This window comes from Mastomys coucha, unplaced genomic scaffold (genome assembly GCF_008632895.1).
Source record: "Mastomys coucha isolate ucsf_1 unplaced genomic scaffold, UCSF_Mcou_1 pScaffold1, whole genome shotgun sequence".
NCBI lineage: Eukaryota > Metazoa > Chordata > Mammalia > Rodentia > Muridae > Mastomys > Mastomys coucha.
This window is the reverse complement of record NW_022196891.1, coordinates 41,093,929-41,101,626: the sequence shown is the minus strand read 5'-3', so window position 1 is coordinate 41,101,626 and position 7,698 is coordinate 41,093,929. Positions and strand designations below refer to the sequence as shown.

General features: G+C 36.8%; 1 long non-coding RNA gene across 1 annotated transcript; it reads right to left on the bottom strand.

The window, feature by feature from the left end:
- Positions 1–418: 418 nt before the first annotated feature.
- On the bottom strand, positions 419–5,863 carry LOC116100671. Its single transcript, XR_004122686.1, has 3 exons — positions 5,744–5,863; positions 826–898; positions 419–488 (listed from the first exon to the last, which is right to left on the bottom strand). It is a non-coding gene; the product is annotated as an uncharacterized LOC116100671 (long non-coding RNA).
- Positions 5,864–7,698: the final 1,835 nt, after the last annotated feature.

The following is a 7,698-nucleotide window of genomic DNA, read 5'->3' as shown; positions in this document are numbered from 1 at the left end:
TCAAGTAACAGAAAACTATTTTTAGAATAATAAATTGTAGTCCTCTTTGAAAAGCCAATAAAACTTCATGAAACAGGCTTTTGGAGGCTGTAGTACCCTATGCAAATCCAGATAGGGAAATGCCACCTGTCCTAAGGCTATTTCTAAATCTACATTTCCTAGAATAGATTATTCATGAGAGTCAGAAACTATGCCAAGGTGAGTTTATTTCTTTAGGTAAATATTTTCCTAATTCACACATAGCAACAGTTCTACAATTTTTCTGTCTACAAAGTTCACAAAATGAGGGAGCCACCTTTTCTTTTATTCTCAAAGCTGTGAGACAAACTCTGGTCTGGGAAATAATTTGTATATTAAGCAAATGGTTTTATTTCCATAAAGAAATGACTAGAGAAAGTGATGTGACTCACCAAAGAATGCCTTGGAAACCTGCTGGTTAAGTTTCTGGGTCCAGTAGGCTCTGAGGAAAAATCAAAGCAGTTGATTTTCTGAAAGAAAAATATCAATCCTATTATTCCTTGATACAATTAAACTAATAAGGGTGTTAGATACAAATAAAGTAGAATTAAATTTGCAAGTAACTTTAACATTGTGTAGCATAGCGATGCAAAGGCAATACAGAAATCACATTGATTATACCCATCTTATTTCCTGCCTTTATTTTTTTGAGAGTAACCACCTTAAATAAATAGAGAGACCTGTTTTGAAATGTATAAGCATATTACAGCACTTTCTCAGCTACTGAAAGAAAATCTACATAAAAGGAAATTCCCAAGTACCACATTCATAGAAAAAAACATAAAAATAGTCCCTCAAGGCAATTACCTCTCTTCTGGAATTCTGTTAATGCTTGGAAAGTCCTCTGCTCAACTCCAGAAGCCCAAACATATCGGTGTTGCTAGAATAAACAAACTGTATCAAACTCCAGGAATATCTGCATCTCAATATTAGCTGTTAAAGTGGGAAGTCCTTCTAGATTCAAGGAAATAAATCATCAGGTAATGAGGATGCCATGAGAAAACAATGAGTCAATTACCTGTTCTGAGCACAAGGTATTTCTCAGAACCTGCTCAATGATGTTATGTAAGCAATCCTTTAGGACATCAATCTCCTAAGATGGCCACTAAATTGGCTGTGGCTGAAGTCAGATTATGCCTTGTTTCTACAATTGTTCATTAAAAGGCTTGATGGCTTGCACCATCTCTAACCTAAGATTTTTTTTTTTAAAAAGTGGCAATGTGGAAACAGAGAAGCAGGTGAAACTGAGATTAAATCTTGAACAGAATAAATGATGAGACGACAGTGTCCCAGTGATGCAACTGCCTCTGATGCTGATTCAAGCAAAAGTTACATCATGTTCTACATCACCAGTATGTTATCAAGTGTTCAACTTCTTCCTTAGTGATACTACAAGTGAAAATATTCAAAAGGCTTAAGTCAGTAAGGACATTCTACTGAGATCCTATATTACAGAAACATATTTAATATCCAATTCTGCTCAACAAATATATTCTCTACATAATAAATATTATCTCTACTGCATGTGGTGTATATTTTCATTATTCTTTATAAACCTCATCTCAGTTTAGTAACTGCAACTATTTCAACCAAAAGAAATCTTTAAACTCAGAGGCCACCATTGATATAAAATTTGATCATACAATTCATAAATTAAGTAATAACTGCAGGCACTGGCAGAGCTTCTCAGGAGACAGCTATACCAGGCTCCTGTCAGCAAGCACTTGTTGGCATCCACAATAGTGTCTGGGTTTGGTGACTGTGTATGGGATGGATCCCCAGGTGAGACAGTCTCTGGTTGGCCTTTCCTTCAGTCTCCGCTCCACACTTTGTCTGTGTATCTCCTCCCATGGGTACTTTGTTCCCCCTTCTAAGAAGGACCGAAATAGTCATAATTTGGTCTTCTTTTTTCTTGTGCTTCATGTAGTCTGTGAATTGTATCTTGGGTATTCTGAGCTTTTGGACTAATATCCACTTATCAGTGAGTGTATAGCGTGTGTTCTGTGAAGGCTCCATGCCACAGTATAGGGGAATGCCAGGACAGGAAAGCGGGAGTGGATGGTTTGGTGAGCAGGGACGGGAGAAGTGGGATAGGGGATTTTTGGAGGGGAAACCAGGAAAGGGGATAACATTTGAAATGTAAATAAAGAAAATATCTACTTTTTTTAAAAAAAGAAAGAACAGCAAATGCTTAGAACAGTGTAAAAGCACCACGTAAAATGTAAGAGCAGTTCCCTCCAAAAGCTAACTTGTGCTAGGCCATTTTGACTTCCAGCAGCTTTACAGTACATAGACACCTAACTTACAACTATGCATGGGGTTCTTGGGTTGACTCATCATCACACTGCTAGCTATCCCAGTAACCCCAACAAAAGAACAGGAGCTCCTCTATTGTAGTAAAATAGAGATAGCTAGGGATATAAGCCAAAACTTACCTTCCAAAAAGAGCTGCTTCCAATGATTATAGAGAGCTCCATTTGCGTTCCCAGAGCGCATGATTTCCTTCACTTCTTGAAGTGTTTTAGTTTAACTCATAACGCTTAAGTCATATCCAATAAGACCCTAAGCTAGTTTTTTCTTCTGTAGTGGTCAACAGTTATGCAAACAGCCTAGAAGGAATCTGACACAACACTCTGACATCTGAAGAGTCACTAATCTATGTGAACTGATGGCACAACTACAAATAATGTGCATGCTATTCAACCTAAAAGCCGGAAAGTATTTTAAAAAACATTGTCACATGAGAGTCTTTAAGAACTTTAGTGTCTTGATTCTGGGACTGAATTTTGGCATATTATCCATGCATGAATCATCTCTCATCTCCCGTCTAATCTTTAAAAGCTAGTCTTTTACATGCACCCAACAACCTAAGACATGTTTTTAATTTGGAAATGTATTTTGGCAAAAGTTCTTCTCACCCACTCAATTCATAGCCATTAGACTTGTGAGTGACTCAGTTTCAAAATCAGAACTACTACCTACGTACATAGTGAGAGTACTGCCAAGACAATGCAGTGTGCTTCTGTTTTCGCTACTGTTTTGTTGATAATCACCCTGGACACACGAAGCCACGGTGGCCCCTGAGAAGTGCGATAAGACTAATCATATGTGGTGAAATGCTGACGTGCTATTACAGAATAGTCAGCGCTACTACAGATGAGTCACTAACTTTCAGATGGTGTGTCAACAATGATACCTACTATTGATGATTCCAATGATGTAACAATGGTAGCAGTATTTTTTTTTTCATTTAAACAGGTTTTAAAGCTGTTATATCAGCATGCTATCAAATATTTTTTTTTAACATCAGATGTTAAATATCCCTATACACGCAGCCATTTTCGTTGTTCTCAATGTGTGGTAGATGTGTGCTTCGGTGGTCTTGGGTTTTATTCATCCATTTGTATTTCCCATCAGTTATAATCAGTCATGATAATGTAAATTAAAAGATTTTGACTAAGATTCTTCCCACAGTATCAAACTCCACCTTATAACTGCATCAAGACGATGCCCCACAAAAGAGAAAATTGCAATGCGTGAGGTTTGTACTGTTATTATTTATAAAACACTTATAGATTGAATATGTCACATGTGGCGTCTTAATGAATAGTTGCTTATTAGAGAGAGAATTTTGTTTCCAAAATGGTGAAGAAATGAGATATAAATACATGATAAGAAAACACAGATCTCTGAGTTCAAGGCCAGCCTAGTCTGCATAAAGAGTTCCAGCACCATCAGGAAGATAAGAAGATACTGTCTTGAAAAATCAAAACTGAGAAAAAAGGAAAGGAAAAACAATTGAATTCAGCTTTCTTCCACTCTACCTTATGTCCTCATTATCACTCCTGGAGAGGCTTCTTTATCTACTAAATGAGGAGAAGAATGACATATTTCCCATGAGATTTTATTACTATATGAGACAAATTGCATTCTAAGCACAATGCTTAGACTTGGGAAATGTCTAGTGGTAGTAGATGCCCAATGAGTGATGCAAACAAGCTGATGACAATTAGAGATTAGGTAGAGGAACTATACAACAGAGCAGCCAAGGGAACCTTCAGGCATGAGGCAGAACTTCTGTGAGACCCAAAAGTTACGATTTTGAATGTGCAGAGTGAATGGTGTAGCTGTACAGGCTGTTTGGATGGAGTGATTGAAGGATACACACATCATGTATGCTCAACCATGACTGAAGCAGAAGGTGTGGCTTTCAGCTGACCATGATGTAAAACTGGAAAAGGAGGACTAAAAACAGCATGTGCGTAAAAACCTACATCATCTGCACTAAGTAGCAGGGAATAAAAAGGGGGTTGATAATTTTGCATATTATCAAATGTGTTCATACAAATTTATGGGATCTAAGTAAAAAGGTAAAAATAAACCCAAGATAGTATAATAAGAGTAACCAATGGATTTAGAAGCATGGTTACATTTAAGGCATGGCTCTGCCATGTCTCACTCCATTTCAGAGATGTACAGAAGCTGGGTAGTGGTGGCACATGCCTTTAATCCCAGCACTTGGGAGGCAGAGAAAGGCAGATTTCTGAGTTCCGGGCCAGCCTGGTCTACAGAGTGAGTTCCATGACAGCCAGGGCTACACAGAGTATCCCTGTCTTGAAAAAACAAACAAACAAATAGAGATGTGCAGAACTCTGACTTTCAGTACAAAATGTTATAGTTAGTCTATTTTTACCTAGCATACTAAACATGTTTGGCCAACTGAAATATGCAAATGTAGGAACACATGATGCAACAGTAAGCAGATATTACTTAATGAGTTAATTGTGTGTCTAGTTTTTAAAAGAAACTGTCTATGGTATTACATCACTCTGGTTATAAATTAACCATTCATCAAAACTCATCAATTAGAACACATGAAGTAATAATTGTTAATACTTAATTAAGAACATGACTTGTAAGACATATCAAAGATTCTTATATATTTAATGTCTTCTATGATCCAACTTTTAAGACAAGGGAAATATTTTTAATAATTAATGATCAATTTAAATAATTAATGATCAATTTCAAATTTGACACTTCTGTAATCTATGGTTACTGCCAAAACATTAAAGAATGACACTTCCATTAGTTAGTAGAAATTCCTTTTTATACTATAATAAGTTTTTTTTTTTTTTTTTTTTTTTTTTTTTTTTTGGTTTTTCGAGACAGGGTTTCTCTGTGTAGCCCTGGCTGTCCTGGAACTCACTCTGTAGACCAGGCTGGCCTCGAACTCAGAAATCCACCTGCCTCTGCCTCCCAAGTGCTGGGATTAAAGGCGTGCACCACCACCGCCCGGCTATAATAAGTTTTAATAGTGAACATGAAGAAATTTCTCACACATCGTCTTGTTCCTGCATTTGTTATTTTTTCCTTCAGGATAAAGAAAGTAGTTATCAGTACAAGAAGATTCAGGATCATACCTTAAAATTAGTAAAATGTGGGATGGTGACACCCACCCATTATCCTACCACTGGAAAGGCTACAACAAGAGCACTCAGATGCCAAAGCCATCCTGAGCTATCTTGTGATAATAACAACAATAAAAAGAAGTAGAAATTCATACAAAGCATACCTAAATATGAAGGTAAGAAAATATTCATCAACTTTTACCAATGAAATTACAGTGTCTTACAGCAGAAATCTATAATAAGTATGCTTAGCACTAACTATAAAAGAAACTAAAAATAAAGTTTGTGTTGTTGACACCTGTATCCCCACTCACCTGCTACTTCCTGACAGTGAGGCTGCATGTTATAACACCCTCAAGTCAACAGCTACATTTGGGCAGGTAGAGAAGGAGGGGTAGATCTGAGAGGAGTTGGAAGAGGGAGGTGAACATGATCAAAACACATTGTATAAAATTCAAAATAAAAAATGATTTATATGTCATTATGTATGTTCTCAGTATCCTCATACCCTGATTCACACAGCTTTCTGCTCAGAATCTATTTTCTGCTTTTCACTCACTCAGTCCTAGCTCTCAAGATCCTGTCAAATAAATTAAATAATAGTCACAAGAATGAAATATATAATGAAAAGATAGCCTGTACCTGGGATAGCATAAGCATGAAGAATCTGAGTTTTATAGACATGTTTTGAGACAAATTGATTTAACCACTGGGTGAGAAAATTGATTGCTGCCTTAAAAACCATAGAGTATCTTCACACAGATAAACTCTGGAAGAATTCTTCAAATCAAATAGTTCATAATTACCTCCCCACTTCCATTCTACCTACAAAAAGTCAAATCTACTTGAAGCTAACTTTTTAAAATTACTACTACCATGTATTTATTTATTTATTTATTTATTTATCTGAGAGAGAGAATGAGAACATTCTATTCCTACCTTTAGTGGTGAACTGCATCAAGGGTAGCAGCAATCGCTCCACTCTGGACAGCTCTGTAAATAGCCTAAGGATAAAGAAAGACTTCCGTTTCTGTTCAGTCTGGTTCCAAGTCCTTACCCAGCACTGAAGAACAGTAAACATAGCACTACAAGAGGTACTGTGAGGTGAAGCACCAGGCTCAGAACAGAGCTCAGACCCAGTGACCTTCCACAGTCAACTGTGGACAATAGTGGAAAGGCAGAAACACTTTTCATCCTTACAAACTGGTTTCACCTTCATTCTGATAGATAGAATCTCACTAAGTGCTTAGCACATCCGTTATCTCTGGAAGAGGATCCACATATCAAAGCTTCAAAACCACTGAATGTTGAACAAAAAGCAATCTTTTCGCTGGCTGAAGAACATACTGTCTAACTCATTATCAGAAATTATGAAAAGGGGTTCACAATGTGTCGGCAACCTAGTAAGAATTATCCCAACACCCTTGATTTATATGGCAGTTGAAACCATTATACATTGCTGCTGGATTAAAGTCCCTCTTGAATGCAGTGACTGTATTTTTATAATCCACTGTAGTGTTCAGCACCAGTCTGATATCTAGTGTCCATTTAAACCAATAAGAGAAAATTTAAAGAGACTGTGATAGGACTTGCTGAGCAATTTAGCTGTTAGTTTTAATCTCTCTGTGCATTAGGACCTCTAATGAAACTGACATCATCTAAGGTAGCCCAGAGGATAAAACAGAGGAAGGACCAGTGATTACACTGGAGAACTCCACACCCTCCTGAAGCACTTTCTAAAACAAGTAGGTGCCTCCTTTAGGCTTACTCTGAGACCCTCAACATCACTCCAAGAGAAGGTTCCCAAGGAAATGCCAATCCAAATTCTATAAATGTAACAATAAATTTACCTGGGTTGTTGCCACATGCTTAGCATGTGCCATAGGTACTAGCATGAATAAATTGAATAGTGGCCAGTTTATTCATTATAAGGTTTTTATAAAGTTACCTTTAAATTAAAAAAAAAATGGCCGGTGAGATTACTCTGTGGATAAAGGTATCTCTTAACAAATATGATGACCTTAGTTCAACTCCCAGAACCTACAAGTTTTCTTTTGACCTCCTGTAGTAAATATGAATTTCAGTGGATGTGTGACTTTTTCTTACACAGCTATTCATTTGATCTAAAAAAAAAAAAAAAGACAGAGAGGGGGGAGTATTTTTAGTATTCACTCAACTGTAGATGAATATATGGGCTGGATCCATATCTTAGCCATTGAAGACAGTAGAATTGAATACATACAGAATGATTCTAGGTATAAATTTATTA